This window comes from Lissotriton helveticus, chromosome 7 (genome assembly GCF_964261635.1).
Source record: "Lissotriton helveticus chromosome 7, aLisHel1.1, whole genome shotgun sequence".
Taxonomy (NCBI): domain Eukaryota; kingdom Metazoa; phylum Chordata; class Amphibia; order Caudata; family Salamandridae; genus Lissotriton; species Lissotriton helveticus.
Window position 1 is genome coordinate 1,173,294,001 of NC_136068.1, and position 25,702 is coordinate 1,173,319,702.

The window sequence follows — 25,702 nt, forward strand, 5'->3', positions numbered from 1 at the left end:
CATTTGTATTTGTAAAGGGTATCTTGGCGCTGAATAACAGATGTTTATGGTTACCGAACTCAATGGTACTGTAATGTGTTGATTCACAAAATCTGGAGTCTTCTTACTTAATTGTTGAAAATAATCTCTATATTACCCAGTAGCTAGTCTGCAACGTTTCTTTATTATAACTATTCTGTGAGGGCCGACAAGTTGTCTTTTCTCTGTCTATGTAGGCCACCAAGCCTGCATAATATCCCAGGCTGTAACGAATGCCTATGCACTCAAGGCTGCCAAATCCGCCATCAGCATTTTCAACCCTCTTAATTTGGGTCTGCCAGGCTTATGTTGTCTTGCAGAAATGTCAACCCCAAAAATCCTAAAACCAGCTACTCTGCATGAAAACATTGCTATCATAAAATTGATTCAATGTGTCAACTGGGCTTTAGCGTACTTTCAAACAGCACATCTGTGCGTATATATTTTTGAAAAGATACAATTTCTGAAATGGATCGCTGCACTTGCTCACCCTCTTTGCGGAAAATTCAAACCTGCATGGGCGTCTGGTGAAAGGATGTACATTCTACTTACATCAGCCACTTAACATACACATTCTGAGACGGACAGAATGGGCTCTTTTTAAGTTTTTCCAAAATAGTTTATCTTTAAGTATTGCTATCGGGTTCCTGGATATTTTTTTAATAATTTACATAGCATTGCATAACATAATTTACATAGCATACTATTTCTACATGTGAGACATCTACTCCCTTCTAAAGACCAAAATATTTTCATTTTCTACCATCCCACTTTGATCTTTGATCTCAATAAGGATTCATAAAAGTGTAAACTTGCTATAAGATATATGTATGTTTAATGGCACTTGCAGAATCATTTTCTTCCAGCACGTATGACTATCAGTCTAAGGGCCTTCTTATGACTGTAGCTCCCCGCTGCCGAAGCCATATTGAGACCGCCTTCTGGATTCCGACTGGGTCTGGCCCATGGCTGTGCAGTGCTAAGGCTCATACGTGACCCTTAGCAAGGCACCACAAAGGGAACGCCATTGCACGTTCCTGCAGGGCATGGACCATTAAATCCATGCCCTGCAGGAACTAGGGGTACATGCACACAGGGGGGGGGGGGCATACCATGTGCCCCCCACATGCATCCCTCACACAGAGGCAACAGGAGCCCTGTAGTGCCCCCTTTGTTTCCATGAAAACTGTGGCAGTGAGGATACTCCTAATATGCTTGGCCGTGCTGCAGCAGCACCGCCAGCATATTAGGGGTCTCAGACCATTTGGGGCCTCAGATCACGGTAAGACCGTCCCGTAATGAGGCAGTCGGACCACCGGTGTTGGGGAAGCCTCACTGCCACCGTGGGTTTGGCGTCCATCGGACCACCAAACTCCTATAAAGGCCCATAGTATTGTTCAATCGAACTGTGCAGAAGAAATTCTTCAGAACATGATGCTAATTTTGTTCAGGTGACCCCATCTCTGCTGCGTACCAGCCCCTTTAAGAAAATCTATAGAGATAATTACAACATTTCTGAAGTCTTTCACTGCATTAGCAAGCCCACACTAACGATTATCATAAATGCTCTTCAGTTAGCTTTTTTATTGTCATGTTTTATTATCATGTTCCCTTAAACTATGTTTCATCTATTTAGTAAAATGTACTTTTTATATATACCTTAATCTGGATTTTGCAATCTTCATCTTCTACCAGTATCCGGCAGATTAATACTTATTTTTTTCCTGCATTACCCATTGGCTCTTTCAAGGGCAATCCTTGAGCGTTACCATGCTCCCAAATTGAAGAGCCTGGAATTCCTTTGAAAACATTTAGCCCACACTTGTCTTTGAGTAGCTGAATTCTTGTGTAATGAAATGTATTTCAGTCCACACTAAGATTCTCTCTTTGTCTCCACTTTGTTTCTCCCATTACATTCTTCAGACGTTCCTTGCAGTGGGCCTGTTTTGTTTCAATATGTGAATCCAGAGTTCATGGTTTATAGAGTGTAATGTAGGTAAATTTAGAGGTTTGTATTAGAAGGAAATTAATACTACATTAATATGTCACTAAATGCATCTGCCATTGTAGATGAGGCTAGATGTGTGAATTATGGCCTGTAGCAACAGCTGTTTTATTCTTTGTTACTTTTTAGATTGGACTTTTATTTTAGTTAGTATAATTGTGTAAGATGAAGATGTTCTTTTGCAAGGAAATAACACAAAAGACTCACCTAGCAATTAAACTTAATGTCAGTTTTCCCATCACTACAAAACATTCAATCTCTGGGCTACAGCTTTTCTTTTCCTAGATTGCTTCTGAGCATACGCCTTTAAGATGGCAAGCTTGCTGTCTATTTTCGTACCAGATTCAATTACACCCTTCAAGAGCTGATGATAGTTATATATTAATTTCTGCTTTATAAATTGATGAACTGTTCTCTAGAGGAAACTTGAATAAGGATTATTGATTTTGCGCTGTATGGCACAAGACACCTAAATTAAATAAGCTACATTTGAATTAACTGGTCGGTGAACAATTATACATGAGAACAAGAAATAGTAAAGGACCCTGAATAAAGAGTTGGGAAAACAATGACACTGAGTTTAAACAAAAATCTGTATCACGTTTTTCTTATGCCTTTTTTGAGGGTTTGGGGGAAAAATGATTCTTAAATTTCATTCGGCAGATACTTTAGATGTATGTTTCCCTCGAAAGAAAATACTTAAACCCAGTTTTTGAACTTGAAAAACATGTCAGTACTGTTTACATCTACACCCTCTCCTTATAGCTTGTCTTGCTCTTTTCTTTTCACAAGTGTAGGATTTTCAATCAAATATTTTCTCATCTCTGATACCGTTTTGGGGCCAATGGACAAAGGTATTTGTGCATCTATTTAAGACTTATTTGTAAATCAATCACCCACAAACATGCAAGCAAGTCCATATCCACAAACATTTGGTAGCACATTCCCACAAGGAAGCAATGCCTTCTACTTTGAGATTCGAACATTAGTTTGCTGCATGCATGAATTTGGACTTGCTGCATGTGAAAATGATTAGGCAAGTGAGTGCTCCTGGAAATCTGTACTAGTTGTATGTTCTCAAGAGTGCAACTGGAATTATTTGACAATCTTAGGAAAGCTAGAAATGTATGAAAATTCTGGAGAGAAGGATACATTTTTATATTTCTGACTTTATATTCTGGATATTTGTGTCTGTCTTCTGTCTGCTGATTTTTCTGGAATGTGATCCGTGAAGTTCTGGCTTGACATGGTTACACAATATTTTTCCAGTAGTACCTTTATTTGAGGTTTCGTTTTGTAATCCTCTTACTTTCTGGATTGAATTTTTGTATTTCTTCTTCTGATGAGTCCCATGCTGAATTCGATATCTTAGGCAGTGTAACTTAGGGTTCAGGGTGCTGTCTTAGCTAGCTCTCTACAGACTTACAGCATCCAATACAGTATTCTTAATGTCTGGGAGAATATTTCCATTTCCATCAGCACCATAATCAAATGACTTGCGTGCTCTCTGTTTCTCTTCCATATATATTGGGTTGCTCACTTCAATTCCAGTAGTCTGTGTCCATTCCACTAATGCGTATGGGTACAATTCTGACTTTGAATGTGTTCTGTATAGAGCATATAGGGAATCAAAGCATGATCAGCGAATGTTAGAATATGAGATGCTACAAAAGCAAGATATTTTGCATTATAAACCTGCTACATTGCATCCTATCTTGCACACTATGTTCTTTCTATATTGTTACCCCTGCTAGCCTTGCATCATCCTCCAGTGTTCTGCTTGTTATTCTTGTGCTGCACTTTCATTGCAGTTGGAGCAGCAAATTTAAATGCAATTTGAAGATGTATAAACAATAAATTTAGGTGAATATCTTTGAGCTGTACGTATATATAAATCCATTTTAATCTCAAGAAATACTATTTCCCTTCTCACTGTAAACTAAAACGCTTAGGTTAATTTCTGCATTTTTACATTGAAATTGGGGTAGACAAACTTTAACTATAGGTATTTCTGAATAATATCTCCAGTCATACATTTCCTTTTACTACTACCTACCCCCTGCTTACTTTAATGTAAGAGCGGGATAAATAGTGAATGACTGACCTCTTTGCTAGGCACCCTTAAAAATACAAAAGATCATGGAGTTTAGAAAACTTTGAAATAAATTGCTGATGACTAATTAGAAAACTCAGCTTTTTGAGCTGGACTGTTAGCATTGCAACAGGATCAAGACTGATTTGCATATAGCTAGGTCCAAATTGAGGTGTCCGTGTGCAAAATAACACTGGATTGTGATGCTGCGTGAGTAATTATCAGTGGTTGATATTAATTCGAGCATTCCATCAATCACTTTTTGTATACTTTAGTCTGTCACCCTAAGTGGGATGGGTATGCCCAGACTTTGGTCCCATGCACACCGGTCCTAGGTAGACTGTGTTCCATTTCAGGATAGGCCTGGCTTGGCAAATCAGGATAAACTGTTACCCTTGAGGCAGGAGCAAGAATTACTTGCATATAGGTGGATTGAAACTAGTGATATAATGTGCAAAATAAGATGGACTGGGATGCGTCCCGAGTAATTACCATTAGTTCAGATTTATTCAAGCATTCCATCCACCACTTTTTGTATACTTTAATTAGAGGACTCAACAGATGATATGGGTGGTTAGTGCAACAAATAATTGCATGCCATGTTTTGAATTATCCACTTTTATCTGCTCATTTCTAGTTTGACGTTTGGCAGGGATGCTCGCCTGTCTTGGAAGAGTTAACGGGTAGATTTTAGTAGGACCAATGAATATGCTATACAGCATAGACCTGCTGCCTCAGATTCAGATCCTTTCTATGTGCAGTTTTTGTTAAATGTAATTCTGCAAATTATCCAACTTGAGTTGACCAGACGGATCATACACAAGTGGGCAAATCCAGTGTGCTTTTCGGAAGTTGAATTATCTTTGAACACACACATGGAATGAATACAGCATAACCAAATTGTGTAAAAAATACAAATTATCTGATATATTTAACGAAAAATCCAACGCTTCTCTGACTAAAATAATCCGTTTGGGTCTTTTTTGTTTTTTTTTGTTTTTTTTAGAGTTTTTAACGACTATTTAGTTACAAAATTATATGTAAAATTGAAATAGCACTCATGTGTTTCCACGTCTGCTAAGGTTCCTTATCAGTAAGTGGAGAAATATGACTACAGTTTGATAGTACGCGGAAATATTGTTTATTGTATTGCTTACATGATTCTGGCGTAATTATTCCGTTCGTCCAGTGCTAACCAATACTTTTCAGATATGCAGTAGCAACTCTATGCCGTACCCCCTCTACATCTCTGTAAGACAAAAAAACCTTAAAACTTGAATAACTGGGTTTATAGCCACTAGGATTCGTGATATTGAATTCAATGTCCAGGTGTAAATGAAGCCCAGCCTTTCTGGTAACGCAGAACCTCTCACTGCAGGAACGGCGGGGCCTCATTTTATTTGAATCAGCAAAGACTGGCAAGAAGCCTGGAAACCGAAATTACATTTAGGAAGTGGTCAGTGATTGCAAGAAATGTTGTTCTTCGGGAGGCTGAGACATTTCAGCCGTCCGGATTGCTCTTGCTTTGCTGCATTGCAGTCTGCGATGCACACGCTTGGTACCATATCATTAGCATGGTGTTTGTTGTACCTCGTGTAAATTACATGAATGGAAAGGCTTTCATTATTTTCCTATTGACCATGAACGTGTTCGAAAACAAACCTACGCATGTTTATACACGTGTCAAGAAAAAGCACTGCTGAATACATGTACTGCGAAGGAAAATTACTAGCTTTATTCTTTTTTGTTGTTGTTTGTTTGAGGAATCAATCGAATCATTAAAAGTTTGTGTTGTAGCAATTGCCTGTGAGAAAATAATCGGCTTTAATGCCTCCACTTTACATATGCCCTGTGGCCTTATTGATTAATGCATTGATGTCTGTGTAAGGCAGGTAGGAAAAAACATGGCGGGCATGATTTTCAGTGCATGGAAGTGCATCGCTCTCCTCATATCCCACCTCGAGTGATTGTCCTCGTAGAACACCCAAGTACATTTATTTTTTTAACTTTTTGTTCCCGGACATTTTCAGGGCATTATTGGGCGAGAGTGGTGATATGATTGACAGGCACTGTTTACTGAGAAGCTGAGAAATGTGAGACTTAATCGGTCGTGCAAATAAGCAGAATGACTCCAGGTGGGCCTTGTGATCTTACAACCGCATTCTCTGGATATGAGTTACAGGGACTTCTAAAGTCTGTAGGGACCTTAGTTCTAGTCCTCGAGGAGAAGGGTGCCTTTGCCTAGGAAAGTATAGATTTCAGACCAATTGAGCGAGTAGAAGTCCCTGGTGTGTGTTGTGTAAGACCTGCTCCTTACTTTTATGTTCAGCAGTATTGTATTGTTATTGCGCCTACTACCCCTGACGAGGAGTCAAATGCTTTTTTTGGCGAGTAGCACGCTATTCAGGAATCCATAAAGGATTAGTGCTGAATTAGTGTAGTGAAATATGAAAGTGATATGAGTGGTGGATACGTTAGTCAGTTATTCGGGATTGAGAAGGATAGTGGTGGGATAGAAAAAGGGGGGGAAAAGGTTTGCATTTATATAGCACTTGCCACCCTTGATGGGGCGTTGAAGCGCTTTTCGGCAAGTAGCATGCTACTTCAAAACCCATAAAGGATTAGTGGTGAATTAGTATAAGGAAATATGAAAGTAATTTGAGTGGTGGATATGTTAGTCAGTTATTTGGATTATGAAGGATAGCATAGGGATAGAAGAGGGAAAAATGTTTGCATTTATATTGTGCTTGCTACCCCTGATGAGGTGTTGAAGTGCTTTTTCAGCGCGTACTGGCTGTGTCATGAGTTTCATGGCAAGTGCTCTGTATGATTATTTTGATAAAAAACAGAGTGCTCGATTCTCTTTTGAGTATTTGGAGACCATTCACATTTGTACATGCAACATAATTGGACAATACTCCCAGATGACAATACTAACAGGTGGTGGCAGCCGATTATAGAAACAGGTTGCAGACTCTTTTGCTCTGAATTCCAGTGGGAGGCTGCCTTCTGGCTCTGTCTGGTAAATCTGTGTTGTAGGTCATAACTGGACCCCATCATTTCCCTAAATATCTGTGCAGTTTATAGGGTTGTTTTAGGAGAACTTAAGATGGTTTATCTTTTTTGAAGTCCCCTATAACATACGTAAAGTCTGCGGTGACGGGGTACATCAAAGGCTCAGTCGTAATCAGAGATTGCTGTTGCCATTCACTCTGCATGCCCTCCTCTCTCCTAGCCAACCCCCAACCCTGATTGTTTATCTCTCTTCACCCTCCTTCCGGATTGGTTTGTACACCTGAATGGAGCTGGCTGACTTCCAATGCTGGCCCTAAAGTAGGGAGAAGGAAAAATGGCATTCAGGCTACAATGGGAGGCCTGGGACAAGTTTAAAGGGGCTACTTAAGTGGGTATCAAGTGCTGCATGTCCATTAGTGCAAAAAGATCAATTGATGGACAGAAGGCAGAACAATGTGATACATTCCCCCCAGTAAAGAGATCTGGGCCTAAATCCATCATTATTTGCTCCCCATGCCATCTCCTTGTGTTTACTTTGTTCGCCCTAAGTTGGCAGGGTATGCACAGACGTAGGTCCCTTGCTCACTTTGCCACTGGATTTAAGCTAGCCTGGCTGTTGAGGGGTGTTACCCCGAAACCGGTCCCAGGATGCTTGTTTTTGGTTCAGGGAGGAGCTGGCTTGGCAGTTCAGGCAGGACTGTTCCCATGAGGCACAGGGTAAAGACTGATTTGCATATAGCGGGGTCTGAACTGAGGTGGCTGAGTGAGCTAAAGAATGATGATGGATTCAACCCAGATCGGTGATTGGGGGTGAGTGTCTGAAAAGTTTCAGAGCTCCGTCTATCATCCCCTTGTGTTTACTTTGTTTGCCCACTAGTAGCATTTAATTTACAGGCTGTAGGTATATGGTATCCCACTTTACAAGGGACTTATAAGTAAATTAACTATGCCAATTAGGTATAAGCAAATGTCTTAGGGAGTGATGCTAAACGCCTTTAGCGCTGGCCAGCTGTGGTAAAGTCCTAAGGCCAACAAAAACAAATTTAGCAAAATAGGAGGGTGAAGGAAATAAAGTTTGGGGGAAGACCACACTAAGGCTGACAAATCTCACATCCTACTTTTTAAATGCCACGCACCCAGCTCTATGCACATTTAGGGCCTACATTAGGGGTAACTTATAAGCATAAACAAGGATGTTTTAAGCCTGTCAAAAGGTTTGTTTTGCCAGGATTAAATAGCATTTTTAAAACTGAACATCCAGGCTGCTGGGGCATGACTGGAAACATGTTTTACAGTGCTACTTTACTAGAAGGCTCAATGAGTGCTGCAACCCACTAGCGGCATTTAGTCTATAGGCCAGAGTAGAGGTAGTACCATATACTAGGGATAAGTGAATTAAATGTTTCAATTAGGTATAAGACAATTTTATCAGGTTTAAAGAGGAGAGCACTGGTTAGCAGGTATAAAGTTCGCTGAGCCCCATGACCAACAAAAAGAGGTTCAACGAAAGACAGCAAAAATATGGGGGAGTGCAACACACAAGATGATTATTTTTAACACTCCACAACTGGCTTCTTAATGAAAACTATATAAGAGAAGCATAGACGGAGAAAAAAGAAAATGTATTGCCTAATACAAAGCAAAACCTTATATTTCCAGAAGCTCAGACGATCACGTCAGACCAAGCTTCCATAAAGAAGCATTCATGCACAGTGAGCCTGTACACATTCTTGTTATTGATAATACCTTCACCCACCCCCTCAAACCCTATTGTTACTTACGGATGGTGACATTGCAAGATGAGCTTGGCAATCAATGGGGAAAAAGACTGTGATGGAAATGTTTGAGTGGCGTATTCTTTGAAAACACTGCTATTATGGTGACAAAATGTTCAAAACCTCACAAAAGATCTTTTTTCTGTCTTTATAGACCATCTACCAGGGAAAGAAAATTACTTTTCATTCTCAGTCAGTAGAAGCAACATGATAATCATGAGTGGAATTTGGATGATGATCAATTGCAAACCTTAGGCCCTTTTACCCCTGCATTTGTTTGCAATACAAAACAGAACAATACATCTTGATACTCCTTCAGCAGGGACTGGCTACAAGGAACACTTGTGAATTTTATTTTTTAAACATCTGTAATGCACAGAATATGCAAACAATAATGCTTATTGAAGTCTGTTTGTCTTCCTGTGCGTTGACACTCTTTCCCTTAATTAAGAGGCTATTAGCCGAAATGAATAAATCAGTGTACCGGATGATGATAGCAGCTCTGGTGCAGGCAAGCTAGCTCTGGTTCAGAGATCTCCACCAGCAGTTAATGCAATAACCAGTCAATCTGAAAGTGGAAGGCAAGGTTGTCCATAACACCCGAGCTGTGCTTGTTTCATTTGATGGCCTGACTCCGCGACACCAGGGATGCAGAAAACTATTGTAATTTCAAAGCAGCGAGAGTCGCATCTATTAGGAGGAGAGTCTCTCTGTAATGGGGAAGCATCTACTGATAGTATCATGGGAAATGCCTACATGCATTTTTTCATAGCATCGCATACCTTGCATGTTGGAACCTAATAATAAAGCAGATGTCAAATATCTATAATAAAAAACAGCAATGGTACTCTACATCAGGCCTTCCAGACAAGTTGGCAAGATACAGGCCATGTAAATTCTTCAGAATTGAAAGTTCTTTAGGAGGACTAACCACATGGTTTGTTGCTGAGATGCCAACAGAATCGTACCTTGTTATACTACTGGTGCTTTCAGTATTTGTAAGACATTGGGTTATTAGTTAAGTCGGGTGTGAGCCCTGGTCAAGCAGTGACCACAACCCTTGTTGAAGCGAGGAACAACCAACCCCATATTAACCTATGCCTAGCCCTCGTCTGTGCCGATCCCTCTGGTAACCTGGCACAGAGCAGTCAGGCTTAACATAGAGGTAATGTCTAAAGTATTTGTGCAACACATCAAACAGAAGTAAAGTGAACAACACCCCCTAAAAAGGGTCCCACATCAAGTTAGAAAAATAGAGCGTTCTTTAATAAATACAACCACGATAATCCAATCAGTAGAACTGGAGGTATGCAATTTTATATTTTCACTTGAAATTAGCACCAAAAAGCACAAAGCGCCAACTGTAGATATCTGGCTGTACCGGACGGGGACAAAGAAGTGACAAGATCAGGCTCAGTGCAATGGAGCATGGGTCGGCGTGAGGGACCCAGTTAGGCCCCCTATATATGGGGACCTTAAATCCTGGTTTGCGGACCGTTGGAAGGGTCTGCTTCAAAGAGGCATCACGCAGCCGAAGCGGTGCATCAGTTCCAAGGCCTCAATTCCAAGGCCGCAGTGCAGGGACCAGCGCCGTCATCGAGTATCCCTTCAATGGGGATTGAAATGCAAAGTCTGGCGTAAAGTATGCGGCGCCCAGTAAGAGAGATGTGTTGGTTACAAGGAGCTGCGAGGCTGCGATGCAGAGTCAGGCAATGGTGTCGATGCTGCAGCCGAGAAGAGAAACCAGGGCCTGAGCCAAGGTTGCATCGCACAGCAGCATTCCGATGGGCTGTGATGAGATGCCATTCTTTGCAATGGGTCCAGTCCATGCAGCAGCTGAGATGTGTTGGTTCTGCTCAGGTGTGCACCGCGTTGCAGAGGAGATGCGTTGGTTCCGCTAGAGCTGCAGACTGGCAGAGCACCTTAAGCTCACTTACAAGGGTGGCACCACTTGGCTGGGTAGGTTCACAGGTGGCAGAGTCCAGGTGCAGGTGCATGGTTGTTGGATGCCTGCTGTGCCCCTGAGGCTACGGATCAGGAGGCCAGCCTATTAGCCCTTGGAGTCGCTCTCGTTACAAGAGATGAAGGTTCAGCCTGTCTCACCCAGGCAAGAGGGCAGCAGTCAGCAGGTCAGCACAGAAGGGAAGTTGTCCTTCAGAGCAGCAGTCCAGCAGAGTAGCGTCCTTTCAACAGCACAGCAGCCCTTCTCCTGGCAGTGTATCCATAGGTCAAGAAGTGTACTGAAGTGCTGGTGTCTGAGGTCCAGTATTTGTACCCAATTGTGACTTTGAAGTGGGGAGAAGCTTCTAGAGGCATGTTTTCGAAGTGCACCGATGCCCTGCCTCCCCGGCCCTCGCTCCACACTAATTACCGGGGGTATGCAGCCCTTTGTGTGGAGACAGGACACATCCTACTCAAGTGTAACTGGAGCTGGGTCCAGCTCCTCCCTCCCATCCTGCCAATGATGACCTATCCAGTCACATCTAAGCTCCCCATGTGCATGTGGCTGTCTAGGAGGAATACACAATGCCCAGCTGTCGACTACACCTAGTCATATAACCCAGAGATAGGTTACAGGCACTAAATGGCTAGGGCAAGACAATGGCAACTTTCTAATAGTAACAAATACCAGTAAAGGGTCTGGCTCATACGCATACATTTGGGGTAATCTTAACTGAAAAAAACAGCAGCATTGGCAACTGGTTTGGTTTTTTGATTTTGTTTTTACTTTCTAATAGTGGCATTTGCAAAATTTTAAATTAAAATACGAATTCCCCATTAGTTAGGATTTTAAATTACAATTCCAGAGACATCAAACATGAACTGGTTACCTCTTCCCATTTGGAAATTACACTTACAAAATATAGTAAAGTAACTCCAATGTTATCCTATAGTAAAGGTAGGCCTTGCATTAATGGAAAATATATTTAAGTTTTTCACTAACAGGACATGTCAACCTTAAGAGTACATGCCCTGTCTTTTTAAATACACTGCATCCTGCCCTCTGGGCTGTCCAGGGCCTAACCAAGGGGTGACAGATCTTTATTAAAAAGGAAGGGTTGGGCCTGGCAAAAGGTTTACTTTGCCTGGTCAAAATTGCAGTTTAAAACTGCATACACACTGGCAGCAATAGCAGGCCTGACAAATGTTGAAAATGCTTTTTAAGTGGGTGGCACAATCAGTGGTGCAGGCCCACTAGTAGCATTTAATTTACAGATCCTGGGCACCTGTAGTGCGACTTTACTAGGGACTCACAAGTAAATTAAATGTCATTTGGGTAACCTAACATGTTTTAAGGAGTGAGCACAAGCACTTTAGCACTAGTTAGCAAAACAAAGTCAGGAAAAGCAGGAGGTCTGAAAGCATAGGGTTAGGGGGGGGACCGCATCAAGGATGCCAGGTCTAACGGTATTCTTACCAAATTCTGCAGTGCTTCTCTGGTGCCTGCCAGACTCCCTAAACTTTAAAAGTTGTATAAAACCTTCCCTGGAGAACATATATTCTATCCAAAAAGTCTAACCATGTTTCAGACACTCTAAGCATGGCTCTAAACGTTAAATAGCAGCTTGAATAGCATTCTGCCAGAAGAAGGTAAGCAAGTCACTTTAATAGTGACAATGTTTTTCTCAAAAGTGTCTGCAACTTAAATGCTCTACACAGTGAACCCCTACTTGGACATTGCAGGCATGAAGAACTACTGCATGTTCAACAAGCACTGGCAATGCCAGTAAGTCTGACTTTAAAAGAATGTTGTATGTTAATGTGAAATAGCACCAGTAGATTGCATGGGAATGAATATTATTTGTGTAGAAGCAAAGAACTGTAGAATAATATTGGTTTAGGTTAAAAGGTCACGTGACAGTGGCACTGTGATACCAGACCTGACAATCCATGTAGGTTAATGACTGCCCTCCTTCCATCTGTGCTGCTGCCAGAGAAATACACCATAAATTATCAAGTTATCTAAGACAATTTAGTAGCCGGTGTGGGCCGTTGAAAGTTCAATTTCAGGCAGCTGAATAAGTTGACAAAATTATCACATCTGATTACACTCAATTGAAACACTGGTCCCTACAACCGGAGGTCCGCCTGGCAGCCACCAGGGAGCTCTCATTTATTGCGAAATTCACGAAGATTCCGTTCAAAGCCAGAGTTCAAGCGCTCGCGCCATTCTATGGCTTTCTTGATAAGATTGCCCTAGCGGCTCCCTGGAAGAAAACCACGGCTCCCTCCATTACACAATGGCATTCTAGGCTATGGCAGGCATTAACAATTGAACAAATGACTGATATAATGCAAGACATGTATAAGAACTTTGAGTATAAATTGGGGCCGTTGGTCACTTTTCTCTCAGAAACCTTATTGATTGCCTAGAGAACGCCGTCACAGCCTCTTCGTCCCGTCCCTGGTTGCCTGATCTATCTAGTACTCATAATGTGAATCCCTATTTGCTAGATCTTCCCACATGGGCTGTTGTTTATTGTTGGTTTCAGGGGTAAGAGGGATTTATGGGGCACTGGAAGTATCTTATTCACCTGACTAGCTGACACTGTTCATGTACTTTTGTTTCAAATGCTTATTGAGCCATGTCATAAGCAACTGTACCCATCATTAGCACTTGTTTGTTGTGTATAATGGCTTACATCAGATGTATGTTGTCACTCTGATATTGTGTCCAGATAAAAGTTTAATGAAAAGAGCTTGACAAAAAATATTGTCACATCTGTATGGAGAGCTAGTGCTTTTTTGTGGAAGCACACATCTTCTGCCCAATTAAAACGTGTACTCCTGGCTCCAAATGTGTTGTTAGAGGCTATGCCATTTCCCTAGTGTTCTCACATAATTCACATAAAAGGTGATGGGAGTCTGCATGCAATGTCTGACCAAAGGCTATAGCTTGGGGTAGCAATCCAACCCATCGAGTTAGTATGGTGAGCCAAAGAACGATGGTTGGGGGCTACTCCAAACTATTGTCAGACTTACTGTGAGACTTATTGCAAGCAGCCTCCCATAACCTTTTGTGAGGAGAACCTGGCTTGGCAGTTCGGTCTGGACTGTTCCCATGAAGTGTAGGGTCAAGACTGATTTGCATTCGGCTGGGTCAAAACTAAGGTGTAATGGTGAGTAAAAGAACAATGGGTTGGGGTGCTTCCCTGAGCTATTGCCACTGGTTAGACTTATTTGCAAGCAGGCTCCCATCACCTTTTGCGTGTTTCATGTTCTCACATAGTTGTCTGACAATAGCTATGCTGTCACGCCAGGCCATAAAAAGCATAGTAGGCATCAAGTGGTGCACAGGAAGCTTTCCTACAAATGGTGAAATTGAACCTGTGTTCCTGAACAAATTTACATACAATACTGTATGCTAGCCTTGAAGGGTTTTCAAGTTAAGCATGCATCTGCCTCATTCTCTTCATATTATAATGAGTTGTGTAGGCTACTAAACAGATCCTGCTGTATTAAATCAGTGGTGTAACGAAACTTGAGGGGCCCCCTGCAGGGTACGTGGAGGGGCCCCCTCCGGTCTCAATCTGGAGTTCTCCGACATAAGTGCGGTGCTGAGGGATCCCCCTGAAGCTTGGGGCCCCCCCCGCGCTGCGGGGGCCTGTTACGCCCCCGTATTAAATGTACTCCTTTTCTTGTAGCTGTTTTTTTTATTATTAAAGGAGACTCCTAGACTGGCAGCAGGAAAGGATTGAAGCATGTGAGCCAGCGTGAAACCAGAATGGAGTAAAAAGGTGCACAGGTGGGACACCACTTACCCTAGTGGCAGCAGACCATGTTCCCTCTGAACTTGTGTGTGCCAGCAATCAGGATGCTTCCTAGTTTCATCTTCAACCTTGACAAACGTTTTTGCTCCAACAAGGCACAGGTGTGAAGCCAATGCTTATTGGGCACCGCTACTTATTTCCAGCATCCACCGGCGTAACAAAACTGAAGCCCCCCTCCCCGCAAAGTACATGGAGGGTCCTTCCCACGCTGCAGACCCAGTCAGGAGCTAGCAGGCCAGGGCCCTGCCGACTATACACAGTGCCTGAGGAGGCCCCCTGGAGCTCAGGGGCCCCCTGCCCTTTCGGGGCTGTGGGGGCCATTGTTACGCCAATGCCAGCATCAGATATTTATCTAGTGCAAGAGAGGGAGAAACACAAAGGGAGGAAGAGAAAGACAGCAAAACCGTCACAAAAGGAGAAAGCCGGAACCTACAAGCAGTGGCGGGGGGGCATCGCCTCAGTGGTTTAGAGCCAGCAGCTGAAAATTTAAACAATATTTTACTGTTTTATTTTTTAGCTGCTGTCTCTGAGCCAGTGGGTGCTGGGAGGTGAGGTGAGGGGAAGAGCGGGGCCATGGAAAGTGGGAGGAGGATGGGTAGATTTGCACTTTTAAGTGTGCATGTCAGTTTGTCAGGCCGGCCAAACTGACATACACACTTAGGTTTCTCCAACCCAGCCGTTTTGCACAGCCGGGTTGGAGAAAAAGCAGAGACTCCCTGTGCTTGAGCGCGCGTTAGTCCAGCCCGCTTTGGCCAATCCCCATGCTGCTCTTATTCTTTCTGTCCCTGAGACTTCTGGGACTAGGATCAGAGGAGTGTGAGGCAACCGGCAGCCCAAGGTAGGTTTTTTTTTTTTTTTTTTAAATAAACCCCCCTCCGCTGCGCTCTCCCCACCCGCCTCACCGGTTGTTTATCTGTGTGGGCCGCCACTGCCTGCAAGAGCCAGAAAAAGGGACAGGTAATGTCTTGAAGTGAATTAAAGACTACCAAGTTTGGTATTCGGCGCGGCGACATTTAATTGCCCCGGCCGACAGCTTCTGAGCAGAGCTTTGGGCAAATTAAGCACTGGCCGAAGCTACAGCTTGACAAAGGAGCCCTGACATCACGGGACGTAGCCAGAGAGTGGAAGAAGTGACCAGAGACTGGGACAGGATTTCCTTTCATTTTGCTTTGGAAAAAGCGCATTGCCCAGATGTTCTTGTTGGCATACGGCTGCTCAGGTCTCTCATTACCCGCCTGTGTTACTTAAGGGCAGAAGCACACAGCTGTTCACACGGGTTGCCTTTCTGGTACCGAGGCCTTTCTGGTATCCGTGCTTCTTATGGAGCAAAGTAGCGAAATGAAATCCAGCGGCGCTTCCACTGATGTTTTGTGCCGCTAATGAGGCAGTTATGCCGTTGATTTATGGAGTCAAAGGCAGGGTATTGATTGCTCTTCCCGAGCACTGGTAATGCTCTGAAGAAGCTCAGAAATCAATTTGAAAGGACGCACATGCAGCTACCACATTTCCGTGTGTACTTTGTGTAAAGATGTAAATTGAACACAAGTGACATTAACTATGATGGTTGCCATCTCTGGGGGCAGGATCATTTTAAACTTTTGCTCTAAATCATAATAACCCTCGCGAAGAAGGAATCATTTCAGCGTAGTATCTTCAGTAAAGTGATGTTTAGAGTTTTAAGAGGCAACTCTTGAAATACAAAACGCATGAAGCCTTGAAATGCGATGGGTGGAGGGAAGATAACATGGCATGCACTATTGTTTGCATGTTCTTATTCCATGTTCTTATTCCTCTACACTAATCCGCAGAATCTGTCTTAAAAGTAGTTTCTACTTATCAGTTTTAAAATAATTAAGCACACATGAGTTCCGAGTAAAACCAATAGTTGACATTATTTAAAATTATGTAAACCTGATTTTAATTATAAAAAGCTACAGGTAGAGGTGCAAAGCGCTGTAACAACCTTGAGGCTTGATTTGCCGAGGCAGACCCTGATATTGCTGCACGGTCCTTGAGTTGTTTATTATTATTTTTAAGTATTGTTGGCACCGTCCCCTACTCTGTCAGTACACCTGGAGAGGGCCAGGCGTGCTTGTTTTACTTGCCTGGTGCAGTATGAGGCTTATGTTACATCTCCCTGTCCGAACATCATCTCACATTTTACTCATCCCTGCTTTTCGTTCCAATTCCTTGTTTATGCCTAGCTGAACTATTCACTTGGAATGGTTTAAACATGTTAGCCATCCAGGCACCAAGCCCTATTGGTTTGATAGTGAACTATCCTAGGCCTTCTGATTTCTAGCTAGGCGGTACCTCCTTTATTAATTTCGAATGTACAGCAGTCTCAAGAACAAATGCAATTTTTTCGCATTTAGGGCAGAACTGGTTGGTACATCGAGAAAAAGCATTTGGAGTAGTTTTCCTAATGCATCATTTAGTCTTTCTGGTGTAAGGTAGAAAAATAACAACAGAAGCACAAAACCAGTTGTACTTATATGCTGAAATTTCCTTTTGGTGCAAGTCGCTCAGTTTGTATTTACCTTCATGGCTTTTACATATTCCTTAGGGTAAAGAAAAGCCTGGTAGCATAAACTGTTCTATTGGTTGTGAAACATGCTCAGTGCAGAACTGCACATCTGTAAATGCACGATTCTGCTAGGAACTGCCAGTGCGCTTGACCTGTGGTGGGACATGCAATCTACTCCATCAGCCATCCTAGACAATATGCAGAAGTGGTGAAAATTGCTTTGTACGTATTCAGATGATGTGAGTGCTCCACCTAAAATTGAGTGGAAGGGGGAAAGGTAATAAAGGTCGCCATAACACAAAGGTGAGTATGTACATTAAAGGCACTGTACTCGCACAAATGGCCCATAGAAGCAGTAGCAGGACCGGTGCAGCGAGAGCAATAAAGACCTGCACATTAATATGCACCGGTCAGAAGTAAGTGACCACATCAGCACATCTGTAACGTCCTGAACGTCTCAGGATCGGTAAACAAACATGTTAATGAGGACGCAACCACTTGTGTATTCTTAGATACTTTAATAAAGGCTCAAAGAATACAAAGAGTAACCAAAAGATATAGTCACTGGAGGTCTCCAGTCCATCTACGTTACCAGCCCACAGCACGGATGATGGTCTTCACCGTCCTCTGCAAATACACCGATCCCGGCGTATGCCAACAGAGGACAGGAAACGAAATGGCCGGCAATGCCACTCGGTATGCTGTGCGGGGCTCGAAGAGTGATGGGGGAAACGAGGAGACAGGGAAACACCCAGCCGGGGTCTCTACCTGAAGGGAGCAGCCGCTCAACCTCTTCCTCGGACTGCACCGGGACGCGGAGTCACCTCCGGGTGATGCGTCACCGATACCCAAATCACAACAAGGGGACAGAACCGAGAGCAGCAGCTCGATCGATCCTATGGACGCCCAAGCCTGTAACGCGGCAAACACCTCCTGGTGTGCGTTACAGCTGGTAGTCCTTGTATCTCGTGTCTGGCTGGGAGCTACGACTCCTACCAGCTCAAACACCCAAGCGCCTTGACTCAGCCGAGTCAGAGCGGAGCTCAATGGTTGTCCGGTAGAGCTTCCGGGTCAGTAACAGGTTGCAGTTGGACAAAACACGGCCCAGGGAGTAACGACTCAACCTACCTCCGTTCTTGTCTGTCTGGAGCACCACTCCGGAACGCTGCCCTTCACGAAGCAGGTACGTCGGTGAAAACACAATATCCGACAGCGTTGTACCTCCAGGTTCCTCCCTTTATAGGGCGTGTCTTCCTTGAGTTTATGTAACGTTTCTCCCGATTACATAAGGGCGTGGTTTCCTTGAGTTATGTAACGGCTCTCCCGATTACATAAGGGCGTGGTTTCCTTGAGTTATGTAACGGCTCTCCGATTTACATAACCTCTCAACCGCTAAGCATCCTGGGAGATGTAGTCCGTTTCCGCTGGTTACCGTTTCCTCCTCTCGCATGTCAGGAATCCTTGACAACATCTCAGTTAATAAAGAAACAGAAGCAAGCCTCTGAATCTAAGCCTAAGCATTTTATTCGATGCCCCTTCACCCATCCCACTGCCCTGAATGCATTTGTCATTTATATGTTTTAGCCCTGGATTGTTTGCATTCGATTGTTTAATTTTTGTATGCAGAATGGTTTAGTATTCAATAAAGTAAGTAAAATAAACAGCTTGTACATGGTTTGTGGGAATCCCAGCAACACCATATGGCTTTCGATCAACCAATCAGAGTACTTGTAAAGCGCGCTACATACCCGTGAGGGTCTCAAGGCGCTGAGGGGAGGGAGTGCCGCTACTGCTCGAAGAGCCAGGTCTTGAGGAGTCTTCTGAAGGAGAGTAGGTCTTGGGTTTGCCGTAGGTGGGTAGGGAGGGTGTTCCAGGTCTTGGCGGCGAGGTAGGAGAAGGATCTGCCGCCGGAGGTTGTTTGTTGGATGCGGGGAACAGCGGCGAGGGCGAGGCTGGCGGAGCGGAGCTGGCGGGTGGGGGTGTAGAAGCTGAGTCTGCTGTTCAGGTAGGCTGGTCCTGCGTTGTAGAGTGCTTTGTGTGCATGGGTGAGGAGCTTGAAGGTGATCCTTTGGCGATGGGGAGCCAGTGTAGGTCTCTCAGGTGGGGGGTGATGTGGCTGCGGCGGGGGAGGTTGACGATCAGTCGGGCAGAGGCGTTTTGGATGCGTTGTAGTCGTTGTAGGCGTTTGGCTGGGATTCCTGCGGAGAGTGCGTTGACGTAGGCCAGTCTGCTGCTGACGAGGGCCTGTGTCACTGTTATTCTTGTTTCGGTCGGGATCCACTTGTAGATCCTGCGGAGCATGCCGAGGGTGTTGTAGCAGGAGGAGGAGATGGCGTTGACCTGTTTAGACATGGAGAGGGAGGAGTCGAGGATGAATCCTAGGCTGCGTGCATGGTCGGTGAGTGTCGGTGCTGTTCCCAGTGCGGTCGGCCACCAGGAGTCGTCCCAGGCTGAGGGGGTGGGTCCGAGGATGAGTACCTCGGTCTTGTCAGAGTTCAGCTTCAGACGGCTGTTCCTCATCTAGTCGGCAACTGCCTTTATTCCCTCGTGGAGGTTGGTTTTGGCGGTGCTCGGGTCCTTGGTGAGGGAGAGGATGAGCTGGGTGTTGTCAGCGTAGGAGATGATTTTGAGGTCGTGCTGGTGGGCCACTTGTGCGAGAGGGGCCATGTAGACGTTGAACAGCATTGGGCTGAGGGATGAGCTCTGGGGGACGCCGCAGATGTCGGTGTCCTCGGATCGGAAGGGCGGGAGGCGGACGCTCTCGGTTCTGCCGGAGAGGAAGGACAAGGCCCAGTCAAGGGCCTTCTCTTGGATTCCGGCTTCTAGGAGACGTGTCTTTAGAGTGCGATGGCAGACCGCGTCGAAGGGGGCTGACAGGTCCAGGAGGATAAGGGCTGATGTTTCGCCGTTGTCTAGTTGGCACCTGATGTCTTCTGTGGCGGCGATGAGGGCTGTGTCAGTGCTGTGGTTTCGTCTGAACCCGGACTGGGACGGGTCCAAGATGTTGTTGTCTTCCAGGTGGCGGGCCAGTTGCATGTTGATGATTTTCTCGATAACCTTCGCCGGGAACAGGAGCAGGGAGATGGGCCGGAATTTCTTGAGGTCCTTGGGGTTCGCCTTGGGCTTCTTGAGGAGGGCGTTGATTTCGGCGTGTTTCCAGCTTTCCGGGAATGTCGCTGTTTCGAAGGAGATGTTGATGACCTTCCGTAGTTGGGGTGCAATGGCACTGTCTGCTTTGTTGAATACGTGGTGTGGGCAGGGGTCTGATGGAGATCCTGAGTGGATGGAGTTCATGACCTTGCATGTCTCGTCGTCGTTGGACCAGGAGGTCAGGCGGTTGGCGCTGGTGGTGTTCACAGGGGAGGTGCGGTCTGGCGTAGTCGGGGCGGTCATGGTGTTGAAGCTGTCATGGATGTCCGCGATCTTGCGGTGGAAGAAGATGGCCAGTGAGTTGCATAGTTCTTGTGAGGGCGGTATGTTGTTGGCGCTGGGGTTGGAGAGTTCTTTTACGATGCTGAAAAGCTCTTTGCTGTCGTGTGCGTTGTTATCCAGGCAGTCTTTGAAGGAGGATCTCTTGGCTAATCGGATGAGGTGGTGATGTCTGCGGGTGGCGTCCTTGTGGGCTGCGTGGTTGTCCGGAGTGCGTTCGTGGAGCCATATCTTCTCCAGTTTCCGACATGCGCGTTTGGAGTTCTGCAGCTCGTCAGTGAACCAGGTGGCTTTCTTGCTGGCGTGGTTGTTGGAGGGTTTCTTGAGTGTGGCGAGGGTGTTGGCGCAGTCGTCGGTCCACTGTCTGAGGTTGCGGGCTGCTGTGTCTGGGTTGGTGGGGTCGGTGGGTGGGTTTTGGGCGAGGGTGATCAGCTGGTTTTCGGCGATTTTGCTCCAGCAGCGGCGAGGTAGCTGTTGCGTGGTTGGTTTATTGAAGGTGAAATGGATGCAGCGGTGGTCGGCCCAGTGGAGTTCGGTGGTGTGGTCGAAGGTGACGTGGGTGCCTGTGGAGAAGACGGGGTCCAGCGTGTGGCCAGCGGCGTGGGTGGGTGCGGTGACGAGTTGTCTAAGGCAGAGGTTGGCGAGGTTGGCGATTAGGGTGGGGGAGTTGGCGTCGTCGTTGTTCTCGAGGTGGAAATTCAGGTCCCTGAGGAGGATGTAGTCCGTTGAGGCGAGTGCGTGGGTGCTGGCGAGGTCGGCGATGGAGTCGCTGAATTGAGCTCTGTCTGTAGATGAGTGTTCCTCTGAGGTTGGTGTTGGGGTCGGTGTGGATCTGGAAGTGCAGGTGTTAGACGGTGTTGAGGGTGTCGTCTGCGTGGATGGCGACCTTGAGGGTGGACTTGTGGACGATGGCTATTCCTCCTCCGATTCCGTTGGCGTGATCCCTGCGGGTGATCTTTTAGCTGTCCGGGATGGCTATGGCGATGTCGGGCGCCGAGGAGTCGTTCCACCAGGTCTCGGTCAGGAAGGCCACGTCTGGGGCAGAGGTGTCAAGCAGGTCCCAGAGCTCGACGGCGTGTTTGCGTGTGGAGCGGGTTTTGAGGAGTATGCAGCGGAGGTGGTTGGGTCCAGTCCTTTGAGGTTTGGTGGTTCTGTCACAGGTGAAGCTGCAGGTGTGGCAGGAGAGATGTCCGTGAGTCCGTTTCAAGGCGGCTTGGAAGCAGGTGTGGTTTTGGCCGGCGTTGAGTGCGTAGAGGGTGCTGGTGTCGTAGCGGAGTCTGGTGTTGTGGCGTTCGCGGGGTCCAGGGGTTTTGGTGCTGGGCGCGGTCCAGGCGCGGACGGGCGAAGACGGGCTTGCCTGTGGCACGCCCGCTGCGCGCAGCCTCCATAAGAGGGGGTTAAGGAGGGAGGAGCAACTGGGAGGCGGGAGCGGGGTGGCCAATGGGGAGCAGGGGGGTGGGGCCACAGGGACACAGAGGCGGGAAGGAGCGGGAAACGGCGGGAAAACAGGCGGTTGGCAGGGAGCAGGTACGAGGCAGCTGGCGGCCGTGTGGTGGCTTGGGGAGCGACCTGCCTGCGAGCAGGGTCAGAGGTCGCTCCTACGCCACTGCGTGGCCTCATTAAGAGGGGGATAGGGAGGGAAGAGCAGCTGGGAGGCGGGAGCGGGGTGGCCAATGGGGATCAGGGGGGCGGGGCCACAGGGACGCAGCAGTAGGAAGGAGCGGGAAATGGCGGGAAAACAGGCGGGCGGCAGGGAGCAGGTACGAGGCAGCTGGCGGCCCTGTGGTGGCGTGGGGAGCGACCTACCTGCGAGCAGGGTCAGAGGTCGCGACTGGTCGGGTAGATGACTTCTAAGTTGTGCGTTGTGTGGTGCCTTGAATATGTATGTGAGGAGTTGAAAAGAGTGCGCTTGTATATAGTGAGCCAGTGGAGTTCCCTAAAGTGAGGTGGGAGGCTGAGTCTGACTGCCAAGTTCTGGATGGTTTGTAGTCTTCTAGCGAGATGCATTGGTGATCCCGATGTAGAAGGTATTGTCATACTCCAACTTGCTGGTGACTAGGGCTTAAGTGACAATTTTTCTAGTGTTGCTTGGGAGCCATTCGAAGATCTACCTCAGCATTTTCAGGGTCTGGAATCAGGATGTAGTGGCAGTGTTGACTTGTGCAGTCATGTCCATTTTGCTGTTGATGGTTAGTCCGTGGTTCCTGGTGTAGGTGCTGGGTATGGTTCCAAGTTTGGACGGCTATCATTTGGAGTCCCATGGTGATGTGTTCTTCTTAAAGATCACAACTTCTGTTGTATCAGTGCCAAATTTGTGACAGTGGCTTTCATCCAGTTAACATCTTTGGTTATGCAGATGGTGAACTTGTTTCTTTTGTTGGAGGTCTTGTCCAAGAGACTGAGTATGAGTTGAGGGTCTACGGTGTAGGAGAGGATGTTGATGTGTGCGTGGATGACGTTGGCTAGAGGACTCATGTATGTATTGAACAGGGTGAGGCTGAGCGATGAACCTTGAGGCACTACATTTGAGTTTGCGGGCTTACAAGGAGTAAGGTGCCAGACTGGCTGCTTGTGTTATACAAGTTATGAAGAAGCAGATCCAATGGAGAGCTGGTCCTTGGGTGCCAGTCTTGTGCAGGCACCTGATGAGGATGGGAGAGACAGTGTCAAATGCTGCAGAGTGGTCCAGGAGAATGAGGGCTGCCTTTTCTCATCTGCCGAGGATCATGTGGATGTCTGTGGCGGCGATGAGTGCTGTGTCTGTACTGTGGTTGGGCCTGAATACAGACTGTGAGGACTCAAGGTGGTAGTGGTTGGTGAGGCATTGGTTGATTCGTTTCTGTTTGCCTGGTATGGTAGGAGGGAAATGGGTCTCTAGTTGGAAAAAGTGGCTGGGTCATCTAATTTTCTTTTTTTTTAGCTGGGGTGCATCAGTGGAATATTTCCAGGTTTCTGGGAATGTGGATGAGTCAATGGAGGTGTTGAGGATGGGTTTTAGTGCTTTGCTGATCGGTAGGGGCAAGAGTCAGATGGGCCCCCCGAGTGGATGATCTTCATGGTAGTAGAAATTTCAACATTGATGGTGGACCACAAAGTCAGGTTTTTTATTTTTATTTTATTGACATTTTCAAACAGCATACAGTAATACGTCAGCACAAGCTCATCATTAATTTCTCAATCTCAGTTACATGGTGAAATGTACATTGCAGCAATGTAGGTCATACACATTTTCAAAATCATAATGCTGCATCCCAGATGACAAGTTAGCAATTGCACATTTTTAGGTATCTAGTAACTAATGCCTTTTGGCTGTTTTCCATATTTGCAGGGCCCTAGCGGCTTCTGTATTTTGAGTGGGTTCCCAGTAAGCTGGTATCTCTTTTGAATTCCTAATGGGGATCTCACTTCTCGGTTGGAGTGGGGTGGGTGGGGGCGGTCTGCTCCTCCATCTCCCTTGAGTTTGTTAGCAGATATGTGCAGCAGATATGTGCGCAGTGGGTCCCAGATGTCCCTCGGTCTAGAGGACGCAGGGTGTAGCCCAGGGTGTAGTTCCGAGTATGTTAGTGTCTGTTCCTGCCAAAAGAGGAGGTCCTGGATGCATTCTTTAAATTTTGGTGCTACCCTATTCCACATCTACATGCTACCCTCCGTTTGGCCAGCAACAGGACCAGCGCCACATACGGTCTATATGCTGAAGGTATGTCTTCTGTGTAACCCAGAAGCACAACTACTGATGAGTTTGTTAAAATCAGGGTTCATTCTTCGGCCATGATGGGAATTTGAGTTGTGATGATGATTGGGTCTGGTTAGGGTCAAAGTTGCTGTATATGCATGTGATTATACTACAGAAGAAATCTGAAATCTTGTTGCACATGTCTTGTGAGTGGGGGATTTTGCTGGAGATTTCAGGAGACACCGTGAATTCTTTCATGATGGCAAAGCTTTCACTGCTGCTGTTAGTATCGGCGTGGATGTGATCTGCAAGAGCATTACACTTGGTGCTCCATATCTGCTGGTGTATATCATCTTTGAAGATGTCTTTATGTGGTGTCTTGACTTGTTCTCCATGTCGGTCCAGTTTCTTGCAGTGGCATTTCGTCAGCCTGAGTTTCTCTGTGTATCAGCTTGGATTTGGGAGGGTTCTTGCCGTTGGGTTGCGCTTGAGGGAATCGAGGGTATCTGCACCTACCTTTCTCCAGCTGTTGAGGTTTTTGATGAATTCAGCAAGTTGCTGGTGTACTCTGGGTTGTGCTTAGAGAGAGCGCAAGCCCACTCCTGTTCTCTGATGCTTTTCCTGCTGCAGCAAGCTGTTCTGGTGGTGGTAGGTCTGTGGTAGTGTGGGATGGGTATGCTGAAGCCGACGAGGGCATGGTATGTCCAGGTCATAGTTGCTGGCTTGTCAACTGTGATATTTCTGATTAAGATGAAAATCTAGATCAATAGATGTCTGGTGGGGTGGGTGGGTTCAGCAATGTGCTGGGTGAGGTTACGGTTTCTGAGGTTTTTGAGAAGGGCCATAGAGTTTGGGTCAGTGAGGATTTCTAGGAGAAAGTTAAGGTCTCCAGGGAGGATGAAGATGCTGCCCTTGATTATGAGGATTGCTACAAAGTCCATGATGTCACTGGCGAAATTGGTGCTGGTACTGGTGGCCTGTATATAAGCGTTCTGCCCAGGGAGAAGTTGGCTTTGAAGCATATTTTGAAAGTGAGCTGTTCCACCTAGGGGTGTTCGTATACGTGGTGCAGCTAATGGTATTTTTGAGTATGATGGTTACTCCACATCCAGGCTTATGCTGTTGGTCTTGCTTGGCAATCTTGTAGCCAGCGAAGATGGCTGTAGCAACGTCAGATGCAGAGGTTGGGTTTAGCCTTGTTTCCCTGAGGAAGAGAGCATGGTTGTTCAGTAAGTCCCATTTCTCCGGGGCATGTTTGGTGAATGAGTGGGTTTTTAGCATTTATGCGAGTATGGCATGTTGTGTGGTGTGGTGCTGAGTGCGTGGAGCGGGTGGCTGGGTTGTGTCAGAGAGTGGGGTGCTGGGTGTGGTTGGTGCTAGAGTGCTGAGTGTGGGGT

At 45.9% G+C, this 25,702-nt stretch overlaps 1 protein-coding gene across 2 annotated transcripts in view; it reads left to right on the plus strand.

Moving 5' to 3' along the window:
- The window catches only part of PRKCA (protein kinase C alpha), a 1,411,833-nt gene that overhangs the window by 388,124 nt on the left and 998,007 nt on the right, over nt 1–25,702 (plus strand). The window lies entirely within an intron of this gene.